The sequence below is a fragment of the Oncorhynchus keta genome, chromosome 3 (assembly GCF_023373465.1).
Source record: "Oncorhynchus keta strain PuntledgeMale-10-30-2019 chromosome 3, Oket_V2, whole genome shotgun sequence".
NCBI lineage: Eukaryota > Metazoa > Chordata > Actinopteri > Salmoniformes > Salmonidae > Oncorhynchus > Oncorhynchus keta.
In genome coordinates, this window is record NC_068423.1 from 20,334,652 (window position 1) to 20,362,151 (window position 27,500).

The 27,500-nt window shown below is 43.5% G+C and overlaps 1 protein-coding gene across 1 annotated transcript in view; it reads left to right on the plus strand.

Moving 5' to 3' along the window:
- Positions 1-27,500, plus strand: part of LOC118376057 (glutamate receptor ionotropic, NMDA 2C-like) — a 116,492-nt gene that overhangs the window by 3,516 nt on the left and 85,476 nt on the right. The gene's annotated exons all lie outside the window — the stretch shown is intronic.

The window sequence follows — 27,500 nt, forward strand, 5'->3', positions numbered from 1 at the left end:
TAAAAGGGGACGGTGGAAGGGGACGGTGGAAAGGGGACGGTGGAAGGGGACGGTGGAAGGGGACGGTAAAAGGGGACGGTGGAAAGGGGACGGTGGAAAGGGGTCGGTGGAAAGGGGACGGTGGAAGGGGACGGTGGAAGGGGACGGGTGGAAGGGGACGGTGGAAGGGGACGGTGGAAGGGGACGGTGGAAGGGGACGGTGGAAAGGGGACGGGGAAAGGGGACGGGGGAAAGGGGACGGTGGAAAGGGGACGGTGGAAAGGGACGGTGGAAAGGGGACGGGGAAAGGGGACGGTGGAAAGGGGACGGTGGAAAGGGGACGGTGGAAGGGGACGGTGGAAGGGGACGGTGGAAGGGGACGGTGGAAGGGGACGGTGGAAGGGGACGGTGGAAGGGGACGGTGGAAAGGGACGGTGGAAAGGGGACGGTGGAAGGGGACGGTGGAAGGGGACGGTGGAAGGGGACGGGAAGGGACGGTGGAAGGGGACGGTGGAAGGGGACGGTGGAAAGGGGACGGTGGAAAGGGGACGGTGGAAAGGGGACGGTGGAAAGGGGACGGTGGAAGGGGACGGTGGAAGGGGACGGTGGAAGGGGACTGTGGAAAGGGGACGGTGGAAAGGGGACGGTGGAAGGGGACGGTGGAAGGGGACGGTGGAAGGGGACGGTGGAAGGGGACGGGGAAGTGGAAGGGGGACGGTGGAAGGGGACGGTGGAAGGGGACGGTAAAAGGGGACGGTGGAAGGGGACGGTGGAAAGGGGACGGTGGAAGGGGACGGTGGAAGGGGACGGTAAAAGGGGACGGTGGAAGGGGACGGTGGAAAGGGGACGGTGGAAGGGGACGGTGGAAAGGGGACGGTGGAAGGGGACGGTAGAAAGGGGACGGTGGAAGGGACGGTGGAAAGGGGACGGTGGAAAGGGGACGGTCAAAACGGGGACGGTGGAAGGGGACGGTGGAAAGGGGACGGTGGAAGGGGACGGTGGAAAGGGGACGGTGGAAGGGGACGGTGGAAAGGGGACGGTCAAAAAGGGGACGGTGGAAGGGGACGGTGGAAAGGGGACGGTGGAAGGGGACGGTGGAAAGGGGACGGTGGAAGGGGACAGTGGCAAGCACCTGACTCTGGTGCCAAAGTTTGCATTTTTGAATCCAGCGATATAAAGTTTTTTTTTTTTGATTTTCGTTTTAAACGTTTCCCAAACATTAACCCTAACCTTAACTTTAAACACTTTGGAATTTGACATTCGGAAGAACTTTGAAATTTGATGTTTGAGATACAGATGAACATGTAATTGTGACGAGAGACTGTGAGTGCTGGTTGGAATAATATATCCTATAGTACTCTGACGTGTGAAACCTGAATAGATTTCTTTGGCATATGAAGTAGAAGGAATAGAAATAGTTGTTACTGCTGCTCACCTCATAGGCAATAGTTTATTCCTGTGCTTCCTGGAGAGTCTGTCCGTCAGGCTCCCTGCTAGTAAACCATATGGCCATTGAACTGGGGCATCACTGTATGATAATGGTGACATGGTTAGGAGATATGAATAACTGTTGAGATGGACCATTGGGCTGTGCTGCAGCGTGGCAGTGGTGCTGTGAGGTGTGTGTGACCCAAGTAGTGTGTGTGTGTGTCTGTGTGTGTGTGTGTACCTGAGGTCCCAGTGAGAGTGAGTCTTTATCCCTCATTACTGAGCCTTCCGCCATCTGGACAGAATCTTATTTTAACACAGTTCTACAGATGTCCACTACCAATCTGTGTGTATGTGTGTGTGTCCTTGTGTTTGTGTGTGTTCTTTAAACTTGCATGAATGTGTGTGTGTGTGTGTGTGTGTGTGTGTGTGTGTGTGTGTGTGTGTGTGTGTGTGTGTGTGTGTGTGTGTGTGTGTGTGTGTGTGTGTGTGTGTGTGTGTGTGTGTGTGTGTGTGTGTGTGTGTGTGTGTGTGTGTGTGTGTGTGTGTGTGTGTGTGTTTGTGTGTGTGAGTGTATGAATGTGGATGAGTGTGTGTGTGTGTGTGTGTGTGTGTGTGTGTGTGTGTGTGTGTGTGTGTGTGTGTGTGTCAGTGTGTGTGTGTGTGTGTGTGTGTGTGTGTGTGTGTGTGTGTGTGTGTGTGTGTGTGTGTGTGTGTGTGTGTGTGTGTGTGTGTGTGTGTGTGCGTGCGTGTTTGTGTGTGAAAAAATAGTGAGCATAAGTGTGTTTGTGTGTGAAAGAGCATAAGTGTGTTTGTGTGTGAAAGAGCATAAGTGTGTGTGAATGGACATCAGTTAAAATAGTACTCAAACGTAATTGGTTTTAAAATGGGATATTTTTATGATGAGATTATTGTTCTTACCAGATGGCTTTCAGTTGAGTGCTTGGCAGAGATTACAAATGTGCTGTATTTTCTCCCACAGTCTGTGTTTTTTTTACTGATTGTTCTAGGCTGTTGTGACCAACAGGGTTTAAACGCACCACAACACTATGAAAGGTCGCTGAGCTAAATATCATATTTGCCTGAAACGATCACTTCGTCTAAGCCTACTCTTAATTCTTGCCTAATATGTTGGCATGCATAACCCTGTTTTTCAAAAAGTCTGAAACTTCGAACAATATGATAGTATTACCGTTAAATCAACACTCTCATCACTCCTGTTTTACAACTCTAAATCGTTTTGGCAAAGTAGGCATCAAATCACTTGCCGATAACGTTTGAAAGGTCTATCATTTTCATCGAACACAATCAAAGTTTACATGGAGACCAGATGCCTTCAATTACCCAATTCTTAAAGCCACACCCAATTCTTAAAGCCACACCCAATTCTTAAAGCCACACCCAATTCTTAAAGCCACACCCAATTCTTAAAGCCACACCCAATTCTTAAAGCCACACCAAATTCTTAAAGCCACACCCAATTCTTAAAGCCACACCCAATTCTTAAAGCCACACCCAATTCTTAAAGCCACACCCAATTCTTAAAGCCACACCCAATTCTTAAAGCCACACCCAATTCTTAAAGCCACACCAAATTCTTAAAGCCACACCCAATTCTTAAAGCCACACCCAATTCTTAAAGCCACACCCAATTCTTAAAGCCACACCCAATTCTTAAAGCCACACCCAATTCTTAAAGCCACACCAAATTCTTAAAGCCACACCCAATTCTTAAAGCCACACCCAATTCTTAAAGCCACACCCAATTCTTAAAGCCACACCCAATTCTTAAAGCCACACCCAATTCTTAAAGCCACACCAAATTCTTAAAGCCACACCAAATTCTTAAAGCCACACCCAATTCTTAAAGCCACACCCAATTCTTAAAGCCACACCCAATTCTTAAAGCCACACCCAATTCTTAAAGCCACACCCAATTCTTAAAGCCACACCCAATTCTTAAAGCCACACCCAATTCTTAAAGCCACACCCAATTTAGCCATATATTTTTTAATACTATGTGATATTGTGCTCCATTAACAAAATAATCACTTGAAATAACATGATGTATGCTAATTAAACTATCAAAATAAATATATGTGATTATTTAATAGACTAGTGGTTATTGTGGTTAAGTGGTTATGTATGGTCAAAAACACAAGAGATACTGTTGCATGTAGGTCTAGATGATGTATAGATACTGTTACATGTAGGTATATATTATGTATATATACTGTTACATGTAGGTGTAGATTATATATAGATACTGTTACATGTAGGTGTAGATTATATATAGATACTGTTACATGTATAGGTGTAGATTATATATAGATACTGTTACATGTAGGTATAGATTATGTATAGATACTGTTGCATGTAGGTGTAGATTATGTATAGATACTGTTACATGTAGGTGTAGATTATGTATAGATACTGTTACATGTAGGTATAGATTATGTATAGATACTGTTACATGTAGGTGTAGATTATGTATAGATTTTGTATAGATACTGTTACATGTAGGTGTAGATTATGTATAGATACTGTTACATGTAGGTGTAGATTATGTATAGATACTGTTACATGTAGGTATAGATTATGTATAGATACTGTTACATGTAGGTGTAGATTATGTATAGATTTTGTATAGATACTGTTACATGTAGGTGTAGATTATATATAGATACTGTTACATGTATAGGTGTAGATTATATATAGATACTGTTACATGTAGGTATAGATTATGTATAGATACTGTTGCATGTAGGTGTAGATTATGTATAGATACTGTTACATGTAGGTGTAGATTATGTATAGATACTGTTACATGTAGGTATAGATTATGTATAGATACTGTTACATGTAGGTGTAGATTATGTATAGATTTTGTATAGATACTGTTACATGTAGGTGTAGATTATGTATAGATACTGTTACATGTAGGTGTAGATTATGTATAGATACTGTTACATGTAGGTATAGATTATGTATAGATACTGTTGCATGTAGGTATAGATTTTGTATAGATACTGTTACATGTATAGGTGTAGATTATGTATAGATACTGTTACATGTAGGTGTAGATTATGTATAGATACTGTTACATGTAGGTATAGATTATGTATAGATACTGTTACATGTAGGTGTAGATTATGTATAGATTTTGTATAGATACTGTTACATGTAGGTGTAGATTATGTATAGATACTGTTACATGTAGGTATAGATTATGTATAGATACTGTTACATGTAGGTGTAGATTATGTATAGATACTGTTACATGTAGGTATAGATTATGTATAGATACTGTTACATGTAGGAGTAGATTATGTATAGATACTGTTACATGTAGGTATAGATTATGTATAGATACTGTTACATGTAGGAGTAGATTATGTATAGATACTGTTGCATGTAGGTATAGATTATGTATAGATACTGTATAGATACTGTTACATGTAGGTATAGATTATGTATAGATTTTGTATAGATACTGTTACATGTAGGTATATATTATGTATAGATACTGTTACATGTAGGTATATATTATGTATAGATACTGTTACATGTAGGTATAGATTATGTATAGATACTGTTACATGTAGGTGTAGATTATGTATAGATACTGTATAGATACTGTTACATGTAGGTATAGATTATGTATAGATTTTGTATAGATACTGTTACATGTAGGTATATATTATGTATAGATACTGTTGCATGTAGGTCTAGATTATGTATAGATACTGTTACATGTATGTATAGATTATGTATAGATACTGTTGCATGTAGGTCTAGATTATGTATAGATACTGTTACATGTATGTATAGATTATGTATAGATACTGTTACATGTAGGTATAGATTATGTATAGATACTGTTACATGTAGGTATAGATTATGTATAGATACTGTTACATGTATAGGTGTAGATTATGTATAGATACTGTTGCATGTAGGTCTAGATTATGTATAGATACTGTTACATGTATAGGTGTAGATTATGTATAGATACTGTTACATGTAGGTATATATTATGTATAGATACTGTTGCATGTAGGTATAGATTATGTATAGATACTGTTACATGTAGGTATAGATTATGTATAGATACTGTTACATGTAGGTATAGATTATGTATAGATACTGTTGCATGTAGGTATAGATTATGTATAGATACTGTTGCATCTAGATTACTATTATTATTATTATGATGACCAAAGTATTAAAAATGACTGTTGCTTCTACATTGATAAAGTTGTATTATAAATTTACTGTTCCTCTCTACCGTGTCAAACACTTACATTCAGGAAGAGGGATTATTAAGGGCATAGTGTGACATCACCTTAACTCTTATTTTAATATACCAATGGTAACATTATATTTTCTTACCTAATTTAAATAAGTACCACCTTGTAACCAACATCGGAGAAGGCGTGTTTGCAGAGGGGCGTGGTTTATATAGCTACTCACTCTACTGGTGCCAAAATGTGACTGTAGGGTGTCATCTATGGGGTCAATTTCACACCATATGTATTGAATTCAAAATAAAATAAATTGTGAACGTGAAAAAAGTTGAGAATGTAAACATATTTTCGAGGACGGGTGATTTAACGGATGTTGAAATCAAAAACCAAACAGTTGAAAGCTAAATGTATAGAATGTATAGAATGTATAGAATTGTAAATAAGACATCAAAAGCAAAACCCCAAAACTTGTTACAAAATCATTTTAAAGGGAGAGCAAAACTATGACAAATTATTTTTTTAAATAATTTGAAAACACTACTCGTATCTTTGCTTCCGATGTCCGTTTCTTTGCTTTCACTGACAGGCTTTTCGATTGTGAGTTTTGGTTTTGGTCCATTACATCGGATCATCACAGCTAGCTAGCTGCAACCGAGTGGCTACTGTTGGCTAACGCCTCTGTCCCCAAGCAAGCACCAGTTAGCCTTGAGCTAGCCTCGAGCTAGGCCCATCTTCCTGCTAGCCAACGGAGAATAACAGATAATTCTTGGACTACAATACCTCTTTTGCCAGTTGGCATGGACGCTTTATTGTTGACACGGAGCACCGCCGATCCACCACGACTGGTCTGCAGATGTAATCATCCGATGTGGTTTCAACAGGCTTTTCCGTTGCCATGTCCCCGAAGACCCATCTGCTAGCCCCGGCCAGCTAGCTTTCTGATTGCTGTATCTCCCGCTCGCCTAGTGTAGTAGCGACTACCGAACAGCTCCCTGACAATTATTGCTACTCATCGGACCTATGATCACTCGGCTACACAGCTGATGCCTGCTGGTCTGTTCATTAACACTGTACCTCATTTTGTTTATCTGTCGGACCCAGGCTTGAACTCAGGCCCTATATTTACCTAACTGTCCCTCTCTGCCCATTCATCGCCATTTACCCGTTGTTGTCTTAGCTCTCCCGACCAACACCTGTGATTGCTTTATGCCTCTCTAATGTCAATATGCCTTGTCTACTGCTGTATCGGTTGGTTATTATTGTTTTATTTCACTGTAGAGCACCCCAGTCCTGCTCAATATGCCTTAGATAGCTCTTTTGTCCCACCCCCACGAATGTGGAGACCTCACCTGGCTTAACTGGTGCCCCCAGAGACGCAACCTCTCTCATCGTCACACATTGCCTAGGTTTACCTTCACTGTACTCACATTCTACCATACCCTTGTCTGTACATTATGCCCTTAATCTATTCTACCATGCCCAGAAATCTGCTCCTTTTATTCTCTGTTGCCAATGCACCAGACGACCAGTTCTTATAGCCTTTAGCAGTAACCTTATCCTACTCCTACTCTGTTCCTCTGGTGATGTAGAGGTTAACCCAGGCCCTCAAGCCCCCAGTTCTACACCTATTGTCATGCGCTCTCATTTGTTGACTTCTGTAACCATAAACGCCTTGGTTTCATGCTTGTTAACATCAGAAGCCTACTCCCTAAGTTTGTTTTATTCACTGCTTTAGCAAACTCTGCCAATCCGGATGTCCTAGCCTTGTATGAATCCTGGCTTAGGCTACCACCAAAAATTCTGAAATCTCCACCCCCAGCTACAACATTTTCCACCAAGAAAGAACTGCTAAAGGGGGAGGAGTTGCAATCTACTGCAGAGATAGCCTGGAGAGTTTTGTCTTAATATCCAGGTCTGTGCCCAAACAGTTCAAGCTTCAACTTAAAAATTCTACCTTTCCAGAAATAAGTCTCTCACTGTTGCCGCTTGTTATAGACCCCCCCTCAGCCCCCAGCTCTGACCTGGACACCATATGTGAATTGATTAACCCTCATCTATCTTCAGAGTTCGTATTGTTAGGTGACCTAAACTGGGATATGCTTAACAGCCAGGCCGTCCTAGAATCTAAGCTAGATGCCCTCAATCTCACAAAAATTATCAAGGACCCTACCAGGTACAACCCAAAATCCGTAAACATGGGCACCCTCATAGATACCATCCTGACCAACTTTCCCTTCAAATACACCTCTGCTGTCTTCAACCAGAATCTCAGCAATCACTGCCTCATTTCCTGCATCCGTAATGGGTCCGTGGTCAAACGACCACCCCTCATCACTGTCAAACACTTCCTAAAATACTTCAGCGAGCAGGCCTTTCTAATCGACCCGGGTATCCTGGAAGGATATTGACCTTATCCCGTCAATAGAGGATGACTGGTTGTTCTTTAAAAGTACTTTCCTCAACATCTTAAATAAGCGTGCTCCATTCAATTTAAAAAAAAAAAGAACAGATATACAGTTGAAGTCGAAAGTTACATATACTTAGATTGCAGTCATTAAAACTCATTTTTCATCCACTCCACAAATTTCTTTTTAACAAATGATAGTTTTGGCAAGTCGGTTAGGACATCTACTTTGTGCATGACACAAGTCATTTTTCCAACAATTGTTTGCAGACAGATTATTTCACTTATAATTCACTGTATCACAGTTCCAGTGGGTCAGCAGTTTACATACACTAAGTTGACTGTGCCTTTAAACAGCTTGGAAAATTCCTGAAAATTATGTCACGGCTTTAGAAGCTGCTGATAGGCTAATTGACATCATTTGAGTCAATTGAAGGTGTACCAGTGGATGTATTTCAAGGCCTACCTTCAAACTCAGTGCCTCTTTGCTTGACATCATGGGAAAATCAAAAGAAATCAGCCAAGACCTCAGCAAAAAAATTGTAGACCTCCAAAAAGTCTGGTTCATCCTTGGGGGCAATTTCCAAACACCTGAATGTACCACGTTCATCTGTACAAACTATAGTACGCAAGTATAAACACCATGGGACCACGCAGCCGTCATACCGCTCAGGAAGGAGACGCGTTCTGTCGCCTAGAGATGAATGTACTTTAATGCGAAAAGTGCAAATCAATCCCAAAACAACAGCAAAGGACCTTGTGAAGATGCTGGAGGAAACAGATACAAAAGTATGTATATCCACAGTAAAACAAGTCCTATATCGACATAACCTGAAAGGCCGTTCAGCAAGGAAGAAGCCACTGCTCCAAAACCGCCATAAAAAGGACGGACTACGGTTTGCAACTGCACATGGGGACAAAGATTATCGTACTTTTTTGGATAAATGTCCTCTGGTCTGATGAAACAAAATAGAACTGTGTGGCCATAATGACCATCGTTATGTTTGGAGGAAAAAGGGTGAGGCTTGCAAGCTGAAGAACTCCATCCCAACCATGAAGCACGGGGGTGGCAGCATCATGTTGTGGAGGTGCTTTGGTGCAGGAGGGACTGGTGCACTTCACAAAATACATGCACGGATTAAATGTCTGGAATTGTGAAGAACTGAGTTTAAATGTATTTGGCTAAGGTGTATGTAAACTTCTGATTTCAGCTGTAGCCCCTGGTTCACTCCTGACATGATTGCCCTTGACCAGTACAAAAACATCCTGTGGCATACTGCATTAGCATCGAATAGCCACCGGGATATGCAACCTTCAAGGAAGTCAGTAACAAATATACACAGTCAGTTAGGAAAGCAATGGCTAGCTTTTTCAAAAATAAATGTGCATCCTGTAGCACAAATTCCAAAACGTTTTGGGACACTGTAAAGTCCATGGAGAATAAGAGCACCTCTTCCCAGCTGCCCACTGCACTGAGGCTAGGAATCACTGTCACCACCGATAAATCTACGATAATCGAGGATTTCAATAAGCATTTTTCTACGGCCGGCCATGCTTTCCACCTGGCTACCCCTACCCCGGTCAACAGCTCTGCACCCCCTGCAGCAACCTGCCCAAGCCTCCCTCCCCTCTTCTCTTTCACTCAAATACAGATAGCTGTTGTTCTGAAAGAGCTGCAAAATCTGGACCCCTACTAATCAGCTGGGCTAGACAATCTGGACCCTCTCTTTCTAAAATTATCCGCTTCAATTGTTGCAACCCCTATTACTAGCCTATTTAACCTCTCGTATCGTCTGAGATCCCTAAAGATTGCAAAGCTTCTGCGGTCATCCCCCTCTTCAAAGGGGGAGACACTCTAGACCCAAACCGTTACAGACCTATATCCATCCTGCCCTGCCTATCTAAAGTCTTCGAAAGCCAAGTTAACAAACAGATCACCGACCATTTCGAATCCCACCGTACCTTCTCCGCTATACAATCTGGTTTCCGAGCTGGTCATGGGAGCACCTCAGCCACGCTCAAGGTCCTAAACAACACCATAGATAAAAGACAGTACTGTGCAGCTGTTTTCATCGACCTGGCCAAGGCTTTCGACTCTGTCAATCACCGCATTCTTATTGCATTCTTATTGGTTTCTCTAATGACTGCCTTGCCTTGTTCACCAACTACTTCTCAGATAGAGTTCAGTGTGTCAAATCGGAAGGCCTGTTGTCCGTACCTCTGGCAGTCTCTGTGGGGGTGCCACAGGGTTCAATTCTCAGGCCGAGTCTTTTCTGTGTATAAATCAATGATGTCGCTCTTGCTGCTGGTGATTCTCTGATCCATCTCTACAGAGACGACACCATTTGGTATACATCTGGACCTTCTTTGGACACTGTTAACAAACCTCCAAACAAGCTTCAATGCCATACAACACTCATTCGGTGGCCTCTAACTGCTCTTAAATGCTAGTAAAACTAAATGTATGTTCGTCAACCGAACGCTGCTCGCACCTGCCTGCCCAACTAGCATCACTACTCTGGACGGTTCTGACTTAGAATATGTGGACAACTACAAATACCTAGGTGTCTGGTTAGACTGTAAACTCTCCTTCCAGACTCACATTAAACATCTCCAATCCAAAATTAAATCTAAAATCGGCTTCCTATTTTGCAACAACGCCTCCTTCACTAATTCTGCCAAACATACCCTCGTAAACCTGACCATCCTACTGATCCTCGACTTCGGCGATGTCATTCACGAAATAGCCTCCAACACTCTACTCAGCAAATTGGATGTAGTCTATCACAGTGCCATCCGGTTTGTCAATAAATCTCCATATACTACACACCACTGCAACCTCTATGCTCTTGTTGGCTGGCCCTCACTACATATCCGTCACCGAACCCATTGGCTCCAGGTCATCTATAAGTCTTTGCTAGGTAAAGCCCCACCTTAACTCAGCTCACTGGTTACCATTGCAACACCCACCCGCAGCACGCGCTCCAGCAGGTATATTTCACGGGTCATCCCCGAGCCAACACCTTCTTTGGCCGCCTTTCCCTCCAGTTCTCTGCTGCCAATGACTGGAACGAATTGCAAAAGTCACTGAAGTTGGAGACTTATATCCCCCTCACTAACTATAAGCATCAGCTGTCAGAGCAGTTTACAGATCACTGTACCTGTCCACAGCCCATCTGTAAATAGCCTACCCAACTATCTCATCCCATGTTGTTCTTTTTTTTGCTCTTTTGCACCCCAGCATCTCTACTTGCACATCATAATCTGCACATCTATCACTCCAGTGTTAATGCTAAATTGTAATTATTTCGCCACTACGGCTTATTTATTGCCTTACCTCCCTAATCTTACTACATTTGCACACACTGTACATAGATTTTTCCATTGTGTTATTGACTGTATGTTTGTCTATCCCATGAGTAACTCTGTTGTTTTTGTTGCAGTTGTAATTGAGAACTTGTTCTCAACTGGCCTACCTGGTTAAATAAAGGTGAAATAAAAAATACAAATAAAAACAGACATCGAATGCAAAGATATGAGAAGCGTAACCAAAAGGTAGTACATGCAGGCAAGAGCGTTGGCAAAATGTATTCAATAGGATTGGTTGCAGAGAAAGTTTACCAAAAACAATTTTTGCATTTGTTTTCAAATATATATTTTAAATAATTTGTCATAGATTTTTGCTCTCGTTTTAAAATGATTTAGATACAAGTTTTGGGGTTTTGCCTTTGATGTCTTATTTTCGTTTACAATTCTATACATTTAGCTTTAAATGGTTTGGTTTTTGATTTCAACATCCCATTATTTAAACCTTCCTCAAAATAAAAGATTTACAATCTCAACTTTATTTTTCATGTTCACAATTTATTTTATTTTGAATTCAATACATATGGTGTAAAATTGACCCCATAGTCAGAAAATGTAATTAAACGTTTACCTTATTCTATGCTAGTTACTGTCTAGCTAGGTCTTCATCTGTGTTTGGTGTTAGCTAGTTACTGTCTTGCTAGGTCTTCATCTGTGCCTGGTGTTAGATAGTTACTGTCTAGCTAGGTCTTCATCTGTGTCTGGTGTTAGCTAGTTACTGCCTAGCTAGGTCTTCATCTGTGTCTGGTGTTAGCTAGTTAACAAGTTCAATCAGGTGTGCTAGCAGCTGGGGGTCCCTGGGTGGAAAAACATCAATCATTCTCAATTGACATGAGGCCATATATGAGTATTTTACAAAACACCATCACTGCTTGTAATCATACTGTATATGATGTTTAATAGCATGACACAACATATTAGATCAACTGGAATGACACTCTCACTCACGGTTGCACGAAAAGAGCTAAAAACCAAACCACGCACCAAAATATTCTAATGAGCCACCACTCCGACATTAGAATTATTACTAAAATACAAAATAACTCTTTGTTGAACTGCAAAGAACCATCGAAGGGCTCAAAGGGTTATTTGGGTCAGTATGGTTCCACACGGAACCATCACCTTTCCAAAGAACCCTTGAGGAACCCTCATTTTTAAGTGTGAATACACAGTCCCACTCTCTTGCACGACCTCTGCTAATCTGCTGTGTTCATCACCACCCAGTACAGAGTGTGGAGATTATAGTGATTTATTATAGTGTTATCTGCACCCAGCATCTCCTCTGACCCAGGGTTTCCCAAACTCGTGGGACCCCTCCTTGGTGAATATATTCTGGTTTTTGCCCTAGCAAAGCACATCTGAATCAAATAATCAAAGCTTGATGATGAGTTGGTTGTATGCATCAACTGTGTGGTGCTAGGGTAGCTGTGTGGTGCTAGGGCAACTGTGTGGTGCTAGGGCAAATACCAAAATGTTCACCAAGGAAGGGTTCCAGGACCGAGTTTTAGAAACCCAGTTCTCCTGCAACAGGGTGGTCAAATTAAGATCCTACATCTGTTCTAACTCTGCCATCTCTCTCTCTCTCTCTCTCTCTTTCTCTCTAACTCTCCCCATCTCTCTCTCTCTATAACTCTCCCCATCTCTCTCTCTCCAACTCTCCCCATATCTCTTTCTATCTCTCAAATCAATGTGCTTTATTTGCATGGCGTAACAATGTTCATATTGCCAAAGCTTACTTTGGATATTTACAATATTAAGATAATAAGAATCAAAACTGTCAACGGGACAACAGTAACAGCAATAACCAACAATAACAATAACAATAAGCATACAATAGAGGACGTGTGCAGGTTGATTGGTCTGTCAGACACTGTCCCTCATCTTATGGCAGGCAGCAATGTAGTGCGCTGCCAACCCACAGCTTTCTGCGTTCTCTCCCAACAGGACGGGTAACCTATTCTCACCAGAGAGGTCTTTGAAACCGTGAATAAGGGTTTCAAATTTGGGGAAATGTCACTCTCTAATTGTTCTATATTTTTTACATTTTGTCAGGAAATGCAGCTCTGTCTCAGGTTCTGCTGTGGTGCAGTGTTTGCACCATTTTGCTTTGTGCGTGTGCTTGTGTTTCCCAATAAGTCATGTAGTTTTGTTTTGACTGTGTTGTAATTTGTTTTATTCTGATTGATTGATGTTCTGGTCCTGAGGCTTCAGTGTGTTTGTAAAACAGGTTTGTGAACTCAGCCCCAGGACCAGCTGGATGAGGGGACTGAGGCTTCAGTGTGTTAGTAGAACAGGTTTGGGGACCAGCTGGAGTCCCCTCGACTCTTTTCTTTGCTCAGCTCTTGGCATTGCAGGGCTTGGTAATGATATGAGAGGGGGTCATGGTATTTTAGATGTTTCCAAAACTTAATTGCTATTTTTTGAGTTTTTATTATTAGTGGATTTTGGCCTAGTTCTGCCCTGCATGCATTGTTTGTATTTTTCCTCTGGACATGTTGGAGAATCTTACAGAACTCTGCATGCAGGGTTTCAATGGGGTGTTTGTCCCATTTGGTGAAATCTTCTTTTGCAAGTGGACCCCACACCTCGCTGCCATAAAGTGCAATTGGTTCAAAGACACATTCAATTCGTTTTAGCCAAATATGAATATGTATTTCAATTTGAATTAGTTTGTTTATGGCGTAGAATGCCCTGCATGCTTTCTCTCCTAGTTCATTCACTGCATCATTAAGGTATCCAGTTGAGCTTATTTTTAAACCTGAGTAATTGTATTGTGTGCAGTTCTCTATATATTTTGTACCAATTGAGAACTTTGGTCTAATTCCCTGAGATCTGGATCTTCTCTGGAAAATCATTATTTTAGTATTTTTGGGGTTTACTGCCAGGGCCAAGGTCTGGCAGTCCTGCTTTGGCAGGTCCAGGCTCAGCTGTAGGCCATGTGCTGTGGGTGACAGCAGGCATAGGTCATCTGCGAAGAGTAGGCATTTAACCTCTGAATTGTGGAGACTAACACCAGGGGCTAAGGATTTTTCTAGAATTGTGGCCAATTCGTTGATGTAAATATTTAAGAGTGCAGGGCTCAGACTGCAACCCTGGTGAAGGCCCCATCCCTGGTTAAAGAATTCTATTATTTTCTTGCCAATTTAATGCTGCACGTATTGCCATTGATTTAATTATGTAATATGGTTTACCCCCTACACCACTTTCAATAACTTTGTAGAACAGTCCCATATGCCAAATAGAATCAAATGCTTTTAGTAAGTCAATAAAGCAAGCGTATATTTTGGTATTATTTTTGTGGACATGTTTATCTATCAGGGTGTGTAGGACGTAAATATGATCAGTCGTGCAATGTTTTGGTATAAATCCAATTGGGCTTTTACTCAAGACATTGTGCTTATTAAGGAAGTTTAGAACTCTTACATTTATAATACTACAGAAAACCTTCCCCTGGTTACTGTTCACACAAATGCCTCTCTAATGGTTAGGGTCAAATGTGTCTCCGTTCTTAAAGATTGGGGTTATGAGTCCTTGATTCCAGATGTCAAGTAAATAACCTACCCTCAGGATCAAATTAAACAGTTTTAATATAGCCAATTGACATTTTACACTAGTGAGTTTGAGCATCTCATTTAGGATGCCATCAGGTCCGCTTGCTTTTTTAAATTTGAGGGCCTGAAGTTTCTTAAATAACTCCTGGTCAGTAATTGGGGAGTCCAATGGATTTTGATTGTCCTTTATAGCTTTTTCTAATCCATTCAACTTTTCATGAATTTGGCATTGCTTTGTGTTTGTGTCAATTTGAACGGTGTTGTAGAGTGTTTAAAAATGGGTTGTCCGCATGTCACCATTTTCCATCGCTAATTCCGGATTTAGATTTTTTTTTAGGTTTTTCCAATTTTGCCAGGAGTTGTTTGTGTTTATGGACTCCTCAATTATTATTATTATTATTATTTTATTTATTTAACCTTTATTTAACCAGGTAGGCTAGTTGAGAACAAGTTCTCATTTGCAACTGCGACCTGGCCAAGATAAAGCATAGCAGTGTGAACAGACAACACAGAGTTACACATGGAGTAAACAATTAACAACTCAATAACACAGTAGAAAAAAATGGGCAGTAGGTAGGCGAATAATACAATTTTGCAGATTAACACTGGAGTGATAAATGATCAGATGGTCATGTACAGGTAGAGATATTGGTGTGCAAAAGAGCAGAAAAGTAAATAAAAAAAAACAACAAAAAAAAACAGTATAAAAACAGTATGGGAATGAGGTAGGTGAAAATGGGTGGGCTATTTACCTATAGACTATGTACAGCTGCAGCGATCGGTTAGCTGCTCGGATAGCTGATGTTTGAAGTTGGTGAGGGAGATAAAAGTCTCCAACTTCAGCGATTTTTGCAATTCGTTCCAGTCACAGGCAGCAGAGTACTGGAACAAAAGGCGGCCAAATGAGGTGTTGGCTTTAGGGATGATCAGTGAGATACACCTGCTGGAGCGCGTGCTACGGATGGGTGTAGCCATCGTGACCAGTGAACTGAGATAAGGCGGAGCTTTACCTAGCATGGACTTGTAGATGACCTGGAGCCAGTGGGTCTGGCGACGAATATGTAGTGAGGGCCAGCCGACTAGAGCATACAAGTCGCAGTGGTGGGTGGTATAAGGTGCTTTAGTGACAAAACGGATGGCACTGTGATAGACTGCATCCAGTTTGCTGAGTAGAGTGTTGGAAGCCATTTTGTAGATGACATCGCCGAAGTCGAGGATCGGTAGGATAGTCAGTTTTACTAGGGTAAGCTTGGCAGCGTGAGTGAAGGAGGCTTTGTTGCGGAATAGAAAGCCGACTCTTGATTTGATTTTCGATTGGAGATGTTTGATGTGAGTCTGGAAGGAGAGTTTGCAGTCTAGCCAGACACCTAGGTACTTATAGATGTCCACATATTCAAGGTCGGAACCATCCAGGGTGGTGATGCTAGTCGGGCATGCGGGTGCAGGCAGCGATCGGTTGAAAAGCATGCATTTGGTTTTACTCGTTTAAGAGCAGTTGGAGGCCACGGAAGGAGTGCTGTATGGCATTGAAGCTCGTTTGGAGGTTAGATAGCACAGTGTCCAATGACGGGCCGAAAGTATATAGAATGGTGTCGTCTGCGTAGAGGTGGATCAGGGAATCGCCCGCAGCAAGAGCAACATCATTGATATATACAGAGAAAAGAGTCGGCCCGAGAATTGAACCCTGTGGCACCCCCATAGAGACTGCCAGAGGACCGGACAGCATGCCCTCCGATTTGACACACGGAACTCTGTCTGCGAAGTAATTGGTGAACCAGGCAAGGCAGTCATCCGAAAAACCGAGGCTGTTGAGTCTGCCGATAAGAATATGGTGATTGACAGAGTCGAAAGCCTTGGCGAGGTCGATGAAGACGGCTGCACAGTACTGTCTTTTATCGATGGCGGTTATGATATCGTTTAGTACCTTGAGTGTGGCTGAGGTGCATCCGTGACCGGCTCGGAAACCAGATTGCACAGCGGAGAAGGTACGGTGGGATTCGAGATGGTCAGTGACCTGTTTGTTGACTTGGCTTTCGAAGACCTTAGATAGGCAGGGCAGGATGGATATAGGTCTATAACAGTTTGGGTCCAGGGTGTCTCCCCCTTTGAAGAGGGGGATGACTGCGGCAGCTTTCCAATCCTTGGGGATCTCAGACGATATGAAAGAGAGGTTGAACAGGCTGGTAATAGGGGTTGCGACAATGGCGGCAGATAGTTTTAGAAATAGCGGGTCCAGATTGTCAAGCCCAGCTGATTTGTACGGGTCCAGGTTTTGCAGCTCTTTCAGAACATCTGCTATCTGGATTTGGGTAAAGGAGAACCTGGAGAGGCTTGGGTGAGGAGCTACGGGGGGGGCGGAGCTGTTGGCCGAGGTTGGAGTAGCCAGGCGGAAGGCATGGCCAGCCGTTGAGAAGTGCTTGTTGAAGTTTTCGATAATCATGGATTTATCGGTGGAGACCGTGTTTCCTAGCCTCAGTGCAGTGGGCAGCTGGGAGGAGGTGCTGTTGTTCTCCATGGACTTCACAGTGTCCCAGAACTTTTTGGAGTTGGAGCTAATTAGCGTCAGCTGCTTGCTGTTGTACTGTGTTATTTTGGTTCTGAGTATGTTTATAGAGTTTTAAAGTCTCAGAGTAATGAAGGCGTAATTCACAATTATTTGGGTCTCTGTGCTTTTGGTTGGAAAGTGTTCTAAGCTTTTTGTTTATAATTTTTACAATCTGCATCAAACGAGGTGTCATCTGTGGTCTTAAAAAATATATATATATTTCAGTTGTGCTTCTTTTGCCGTTTGCCTGAACATATAGTTAATGTTTTTTACTGCTAGATTGTTGCCTTCTTTACTGTGAGTGAATGTGGTATCCAGAAAGTTATCTAAGAGTGTTTGGATAGTTTGGTTCCAGGTTGCTTTCTGGTATTCTTCTGTGCTGTTTTGGGCCCATCTGTATGAATTTCTGATGTTGTACAGCTTACTGGGCTGTGAATGTGTGGTTGTTTTCATGTCTGTTCTTTCGAAGAACAATGTAATTTGGCTGTGATCAGACAGAGGTGTTAGTGGCTTGACAGTGAATGAGCTGAGAGAGAAAGGGTCAATGTCTGTAATCATACTGCTGTGGCCAAGAGGTGAGCAATAGAGTCTCCTGTAACCTACCATTGACAAAGTACAGACCCAGGTTTCTACACAGCTGCAACAGATCCCTTCCGTTGTTGTTGATGGTGCTGTCACTGTTGTTTCTATGGGGGAGATTAAGACAGTTAGAAACAGTATGGCCTGTAACAAAGCTGTCCATTCGTGTGGTTGTTAGATCAGGTAGTGTTCCTGTGCGTGCATTTGTGTCTCCACAGATGGCACGTCTCTTCCTCAAGGGTGGGGAAGATCTCCTATGAGTAATATGGGGATTCTGAGGGGGGTATACATATTGCGTGAAGGAACAGGGGTTCTGTGGGGTGTGATCAGGATGACCAGTGGGGTGTGTTTGGGTTTGTGAACAGAGCACCAGGACCAGCTTGCTTAGGGGACTCTTCTCCAGGTTCATCTCTCTGTCAGTGATGGCTTTGTTATGGAAGGTTTAGGAATCGCTTCCTTTTAGGTGGTTATAGGTATGTATAGGTATGTATAGTTTGTCGTGTGCTCTAGGGCAACGGTGTCTAGATATAATTTGTATTTGTGGTCCTGACAACTGGAACACAAACGTTTTTGGAACACCATTATTTTGGTTTACTAAGATTTACTGTCAGGGCCCAGGTATGGCAGAATCTGTGCAGAATATCTAGGTGCTGCTGTAGGCCCTCCTTGGTTGGTGACAGATGCACCAGATCATCAGCAAACAGCAAACAGTAGACATTTGACTTCAGATTCTAGTAGGGTGAGGCCAGGTGCTGCAGACTTTTCTAGTGCCCGTGCCAATTCGTTGATATATATGTTGAAGAGGGTGGGGCTTAAGCTGCATCCCTGTCTCACCCCACGGCCCTGTGGGAAGAAATGTTTTTTTTTGCCTATTTGTGTACATAGATTTGATAATGTGGTATGTTTTTCCCCCAACACCACTTTCCATCAAATTTGTATAGCAGACCCTCATGCCAAATTGAGTCGAAGGCTTTTTTGAAATCAACAAAGCATGAGAAGACTTTGCCTTTGTTTCGGTTTGTTTGTTTGTCAATTAGGGTGTGCAGGGTGAATACGTGGTCTGGTGTACAGTAATTTGGTAAATAGCCAATTGGACATTTGCTTAGTACATTGTTTTCACTGAGGAAATGTACGAGTCTGCTGTTAATGCAGACGATTTTCCCAAGGTTGCTGTTGACGCATATCTCACAGTAGTTATTGGGGCCAAATTTGTCTCCACTTTTGTGGATTGGGTTGATCAGTCCTTGGTTCCAAATACTGGGGAAGATGCCAGAGCTAAGGATGATGTTTTAGTATAGCCAATTGGAATCTCTCTCTCTCTCTCTCTCTCTCTCTCTCTCTCTCTCTCTCTCTCTCTCTCTCTCTCTCTAACTCTCCCCATCTCTCTGTCCCTCTCTCTATAACTCTACCTAGTATATCTCTGTCTCTGTCTCTGTCTCTGTCTCTGTCTCTGTCTCTGTCTCTCTCTCTCTCTCTCTCTCTCTCTCTCTCTCTCTCTCTCTCTCTCTCTCTCTCTCTCTCTAACTCTCCCTATCTCTCTGTCTCTCTATAACTCTACCCATATTTCTGTCTCTCTCTCGCTCTCCCTCTATCTCTCTCTAACTGTCCCCATCTCTCTGTCTCTGATGTTTGGTCTCAGGTTGTGTCTAGTACAGATCATATAACTCTAAAAACACATTTTCACGATAATGTTTTTTCAAATGAGAAGGAATGAGACCCTGTCACATGTTACTGACGCTGGCACGGAAACACACACACGTGCACGGACGCACACACACATGCACGTACGCACACACACATGCACACACTCTGTGCATGTTCCACGGCATACCTTGTTGTCTGTGGGATTTTAAAGTTGGCATCACAAACTGGACAGGTGTTTAATAACATATGCACAATCACATCCCTGCTCCACGCACACACACACACACACACACACACACTCTCTCTACTCTGTCAGATGTGCTGTTGGCGTGGTGTGTCTGTATGTAATGAGTGACTGTTTAATCCATCTCTGTGATCTCTGGTCATCAGAGACACCTTCATAATCACATCTCCTGTCTCTTTGTTCTAACACAGATCAAATGTCCCAATGTCCCAACGTTGGACTATAGTTGTTTTGGTGTGCAAATTAAAAACAAGACAAGAAAAATTAATATTGTAAGAGTTTTTAGAATAGAACTGTCATCAGATATATCCTTTCAACCTCTCTTTCAAGCCTCTCTTTTCTAAGGTGATTTTGTCTGTCTCCTTGTATATGTTTGAAGCTCTGTACCATTCTGTTCCTGTCCCTGCCGTTGCTCACCACTAGTTCCTGTAAACTGTGTCTGAAAGGTCCAGAGTAAAGCCTGTCATCTGACTGACTAACACGGACATGAACAACCTGGGCCAGAATTCAATCATCTCTTGCATCCTGTTCAATCCCATCAGAAGTCAACAGTCCATAATCTGCATGTACCACTGGATTATCACCTCTTTATCCAAAGAAATGTTCTAAGCTGATGTGAACTTGGTTGTCTGGTCGTTTACTGTTCATTCTGACAGTGAGTGTGACAACAAGAACTTTGACCAATTCGATTTGGACGTTTAGCCACATTTCTCCAAACGACACATTTCGTAGTTGCTCCAAAACGTAAACTTTCGAGGTGTTCTGGACAGCCTGGTGTTGCTCCTCCTGCTGTGGCTCTTCCTGCATTCATTCTGAAACGGTTAAATTAAGGGATTTAGGGATAAAAAAAGAAGAGCTCAGATTTAACACAAGACCCTCTAAAGCCGGAGCTCACTGCCACATGCTTCCCAACCGAAACAGTTTAGTACAGTTCGTGCATATATCATGTTGATATTTTGTGACGTTTTTGTTAGTTTTGGAGTTCGGTTAGTTGTTCGGGCAAACTTTACGGGTGACTCGAGTTTCTGCTTTTTGTCAATTCAGCCCGAAACTCAGTATGGATTCAACATGGCGAACTGACAACTTCGAGCATTGATTAACCGAGGAGGTACACATGTACCTTTCTCCAGTACGATTCTAGCCAATTCATGGAGGTAGATTGCGGAGACTCTGGGGGTCCGACCCAACCAGTTGTTTGTAAAAGTGGGGTACGGTTTGCGACAAGTTTGTCAAGGCAAGGCAAAGAAAAGAAACAAGGGTCACAGTGGAGATGCCGGTGGAAAGGCTACTCCACTGTGGAGATGCCGGTGGAAAGGCTACTCCACAGTGGAGATGCAGGTGGAAAGGCTACTCCACTGTGGAGATGCCGGTGGAAAGGCTACTCCACTGTGGAGATGCCGGTGGAGATGCTACTCCACTGTGGAGATGCAGGTAGAAAGGCTACTCCACAGTGGAGATGCAGGTAGAAAGGCTACTCCACTGTGGAGATGCCGGTGGAAAGGCTACTCCACTGTGGAGATGCAGGTAGAAAGGCTACTCCACAGTGGAGATGCAGGTAGAAAGGCTACTCCACTGTGGAGATGCAGGTGGAAAGGCTACTCCACTGTGGAGATGCCGGTGGAAAGGCTACTCCACTGTGGAGATGCTACTCCACTGTGGAGATGCAGGTAGAAAGGCTACTCCACAGTGGAGATGCAGGTAGAAAGGCTACTCCACTGTGGAGATGCAGGTAGAAAGGCTACTCCACTGTGGAGATGCAGGTAGAAAGGCTACTCCACAGTGGAGATGCAGGTAGAAAGGCTACTCCACTGTGGAGATGCAGGTGGAAAGGCTACTCCACTGTGGAGATGCAGGTGGAAAGGCTACTCCACTGTGGAGATACTCCACTGTGGAAAGGCTACTCCACTGTGGAGATGCAGGTAGAAAGGCTACTCCACTGTGGAGATGCAGGTAGGCTACTCCAAGATGCTACTCCACTGTGGAGATGCAGGTGGAAAGGCTACTCCACTGTGGAGATGCAGGTAGAAAGGCTCCACTGTGGAGATGCCAGGCTACTCCACTGTGGAGATGCAGGTAGAAAGGCTACTCCACTGTGGAGATGCAGGTAGAAAGGCTACTCCACTGTGGAGATGCAGGTAGAAGGCTACTCCACTGTGGAGATGCAGGTAGAAAGGCTCCACTGTGGAGATGCAGGTAGAAAGGCTCCACTGTGGAGATGCCACTCCACTGTGGAGATGCAGGTAGAAAGGCTACTCCACTGTGGAGATGCAGGTGGAAGCTACTCCACTGTGGAGATACAGAAAGGCTACTCCACTGTGGAGATGATGCACTGTGGAGATGCAGGAAAGGCTACTCCACTGTGGAGATGCAGGTGGAAAGGCTACTCCACTGTGGAGATGCAGGTGGAAAGGCTACTCCACTGTGAGAGATGCAGGTGGAAAGGCTACTCCACTGTGGAGATGCTACTCCAGAGATAGAAAGGCTACTCCCACTGTGGAGATGCAGGTAGAAAGGCTACTCCACTGTGGAGATGAGATGCAGGTGGAAAGGCTACTCCACTGCTACTCCACTGTGGAGATGCAGGTAGAAAGGCTACTCCACTGTGGAGATGCAGGTAGAAAGGCTACTCCACTGTGGAGATGCAGGTGGAAAGGCTCCACTGTGGAGATCCACTCCACTGTGGAGATGCAGGTAGAAAGGCTACTCCACTGTGGAGAGATGCTACTCCAGAGATGCAGGTGGAAAGGCTACTCCACTGTGGAGATGTAGAAAGGCTACTCCACTGTGGAGATGCAGGTAGAAAGGCTACTCCACTGTGGAGATGCAGGTAGAAAGGCTACTCCACTGTGGAGATGCAGGTAGAAAGGCTACTCCACTGTGGAGATGCCGGTGGAAAGGCTACTCCACTGTGGAGATGCCGGTGGAAAGGCTACTCCACTGTGGAGATGCAGGTGGAAAGGCTACTCCACTGTGGAGATGCCGGTGGAAAGGCTACTCCACTGTGGAGATGCAGGTGGAAAGGCTACTCCACTGTGGAGATGCAGGTAGAAAGGCTACTCCACTGTGGAGATGCAGGTAGAAAGGCTACTCCACTGTGGAGATGCAGGTGGAAAGGCTACTCCACTGTGGAGATGCAGGTGGAAAGGCTACTCCACTGTGGAGATGCAGGTAGAAAGGCTACTCCACTGTGGAGATGCCGGTGGAAAGGCCAATCCAGAAATATTGTGTATGGTTTGTTTTCGGCGCGTGAATCATGGGAAGACTGAAAGCAACATGCCGTCTTCACCAAAGGATGGGGTATGTTTTTTCTTCTTCTATTGGAGTCAATGAAAAGAGTAGCCATGTTTTGCGAACATAGCTCTAGCTACTTGGCTGGCTAGTGGCTAGCTAGCCTAGCAGCAAACTAGTGCAGGGAAAGTCTCTAGCTAGCCTAGCAGCATACTAGTGCAGGGAAAGTCTCTAGCTAGCCTAGCAGCATACTAGTGCAGGGAAAGTCTCTATCTAGCCTAGCAGCATACTAGTGCAGGGAAAGTCTCTAGCTAGCCTAGCAGCATACTAGTGCAGGGAAAGTCTCTAGCTAGCCTAGCAGCATACTAGTGCAGGGAAAGTCTCTAGCTAGCCTAGCAGCATACTCGTGCAGGGAAAGTCTCTATCTAGCCTAGCAGCATACTAGTGCAGGGAAAGTATCTAGCTAGCCTAGCAGCATACTAGTGCAGGGAAAGTCTCTAGCTAGCCTAGCAGCATACTCGTGCAGGGAAAGTCTCTATCTAGCCTAGCAGCATACTAGTGCAGGGAAAGTCTCTAGCTAGCCTAGCAGCATACTAGTGCAGGGAAAGTCTCTAGCTAGCCTAGCAGCATACTAGTGCAGGGAAAGTCTCTAGCTAGCCTAGCAGCATACTAGTGCAGGGAAAGTCTCTAGCTAGCCTAGCAGCATACTAGTGCAGGGAAAGCAAACCAACCAACTAAACTAAAGATTTTTTGATCAAACATAATTTTGTCATAGAAGGTAAATCATAAGCTTCCAACATTGGTAACAACACAGTCAAAGTTTGGTAGCAAGGTCCAGCTAGTCAAAATGTTGCAAACTTTTGAGCAGAGTTGAGTAGCAAGACCAGGCGTACTCAACTCTACCCAAACGTTTGCAACATTATATAGTCTATTGTAGTCTTGGTTACTTATATTTGATGTTCATTAATGTTTTGGATATGTGTACTAAATAGCCCTCTACTTTTTTTAAAATCTTCATGGACAAACACCAGCGAATGGAGACAGCACCTGTTTTAGTTCTCTGCACCCCAGCACTGCCTCTTCACTGGCCCCAAACACTACCTCTGCCCCCACAGTACTGACTGATGATCGACCCCTAGCCCATCTCCCCCAAAATTAGAAACATGTGGGACCTGGGAAGCTCTATCCTGGGCCCACCTCCAAGACCTACTCCACTGGCCTGTTCCTCAGCGATGCCACAAAAGATTGAAGACGTATCTCAATATCTGGAGAACGCAATGCACCGAGTCACCAGCTTGTCCCAAAGGTAAATAATTAAATACAATACTTTAATGTCACGCTCTTCGAAATGACAGGACCAAGGTGCAGCGTGGTGAGCGTACATTTTCCTTTATTTTTGCAATGTCGCCAAGCTCCGTAAGGCGATACATGCATTATCGAAGACAACTAACAAAAGGAAAAAAGGCTGCCTAAGTGTGATTCCCAATGAGACAACGATAGACAGCTGTCCCTGATTGAGAACCATACCCGGTCAAAACATAAAAACAAACAACATAGAATGCCCACCCCAAATCACACCCTGACCTAACCAAATAGAGAAATAAAACGTCTCTCTAAGGTCAGGGCGTGACATTTAATCTGATCCCCATTCCTCTCTTCTGTTGTCCTTTTTCCTCCTCACTATACGGTTCTCCAGACTCTCCTAATGTTCCCCCTCTTCACTTCTCCTCTTATCCTCACCATGCACACGGTTCTCCAGACACTCCTAATGCCCCCCCCACCCGCCCTCTCGTCATCCTCTCCACAGGGTCCTGGAACCTATAGCTGATTTCCTGGATGAACTCTCGCCAAAACTCTGGGAGGAATTTGATCCCCAGCTGCACGAGTTCATGCATGACTTCAGGAAGAAGATATGGGCCGAACAACTTGGTACTTTTCTTTTACTCCATAACACTTTTGTTAGTTACATGTCTGCTCATAAGACACTGTTTTACTATTGTTCTGAAATATGTAGCTACTCTGACACATTTTTACTCCATAGACACTTGTTTACAAGTCTGTTCTCAGCAGACACTTTTGTATTGTGGTTTTACTTTCAGAAGCAAGAATAAAGGTTTATTTGTGTGCTGAAAAAAAATCTGCTTGCATTTCTTTATCTCAACACTAGGTGTTTCAATGCATTCTATTTGAACATCATATGCTGACTATGTAGAGAAGAGCTGTGTGCCACAGACTTTACTTGTGGTGCAGTTCAATCTAAATAACAGAGACATCCCAGAATCAGGTTTACTTTTATTAACAAGATTAAAACTTTATTGGTTCACAGTGCACACAAAAAAACTGAGTATGTGCATCCATCAAGAGTCCTCATCCTTGCAGCCTTGATGCCCAATACATTGTCTGAGAGTGGTGGTAGTTCCAGGTACGCCCAGGTTCATTGACATGGACACCTGTGAATGAGAGGCAACAACAGAATGTCATATATATATATATATATATATATATATATATATATATATATATATATATATATATATATATATATGTTTATATATTTGGTAAATAAAAACATACCATATTCCAAAAGCCTGGATAAAATGGCACTTCTCATATAGAGGTGCCATACATGTGCCGTATGCACAACAAGGGAAATTAGAAACAGAAAAAGTGACATTGATTCTATCAACATACAGTACCTGGATAAGGGCGCATGGGATTTTCATGTAGGGGGAAACTGCATCTCCCAGGAAACGTACCTGGCGTTGTGCTACCTGTCAGGTCAGCTGGCAGGAGTAAATCCAGCTGGCGGTGGTAAATCTTTTGTAGCAGTTTGGACCCAAAAGAACTCTCTTGAAACCCTCCACCATATCTCTCTCGGCGGTACGCCCCTACATCCACTATAGTGGACCTGTAGCGGGAATCTTCTCTGTCTCCGTATCTGGCATATTGTATGTGTTTCTATGCACCTCACATGTAGTAGATCCCAGGAAATCTGCACAAATTACATTTTGCCGCCAGTCAAGTGTCTCTGTGTACACTGTTTTATTCTTCCACACGTGTCTTCCTTCTTTGGGTGTGTCGTCACTTCCTTGTTTGGCCGGAGAGTTCTATCGCCATCTGATTGCCTTCTACTGCTCCGGGGTGATATTGTTTGGCCGTAGATCGCTATGACCAGCTAATCGGGAGCTTGCGAGCACACTTGTTTGGTTTGGCAAGCCAACTTCTGCTAACCCACAGCCGAACTGAAGCATGCTCGTCCCAGTCCACAATGCTCTAGCTAAACCCAAGCCTAAATGATGGTAATAGCGCTCACCTTTGCCCCCTAGTGGTGGGTTTTAAAGACATCTCCCAATGTCCTCGGGAACCTGGATGGATGTCCTATTTCAAAGTCAGTGAGTGACCTGGCAGGAGAGTGTGTGTGTGTGTACTGAGAGTGAGTGTGTGTACTGAGAGTGAGTGTGTGTGTGTACTGAGAGTGAGTGTGTGTACTGAGAGTGAGTGTGTGTGTGTACTGAGAGTGAGTGTGTGAATGTACTGAGAGTTAGTGCGTGTGTGTACTGAGAGTGAGTGTGTGTGAGTACTGAGAGTGAGTGTGTGTACTGAGAGTGAGTGTGTGTACTGAGAGTGAGTGTGTGTGAGTACTGAGAGTGAGTGTGTGTGAGTACTGAGAGTGAGTGTGTGTGAGTACTGAGAGTGAGTGAGTGTGTGTGAGTGTGTGTGAGTACAGAGAGTGAGTGTGTGTGAGTACTGAGAGTGAGTGTGTGTACTGAGAGTGAGTGAGTGTGTGTGAGTGTGTGTGAGTACTGAGAGTGAGTGTGTGTGAGTACTGAGAGTGAGTGAGTGTGTGTGAGTGTGTGTGAGTACCGAGAGTGAGTGTGTGTGAGTACTGAGAGTGAGTGTGTGTGTGTACTGAGAGTGAGTGTGTGTGAGTACCGAGAGTGAGTGTGTGTGTGTATTGAGAGTGAGTGTGTGTGTGTGTGTACTGAGAGTGAATGTGTGTGAGTACTGAGAGTGAGTGTGTGTGAGTACTGAGAGTGTGTGTGTGTGTGAGTACTGAAAGTGAGTGTGTGTGAGTACTGAGAGTGAGTGTGTGTGTGAGTACTGAAAGTGAGTGTGTGTGAGTGTACGTACTGACTTTGAGTGTGTTTCCAGATTACATCTTGTAAAACCAACAAGCTTTCACAGTCTCCCGTCAGAATCAGACATTCATCCATGCTTCTCAAATGTCAAATATAGAAGTTTTTAATGGTAAATTTAGGCTTTAACTCCAAAATCTTAAGGTTAG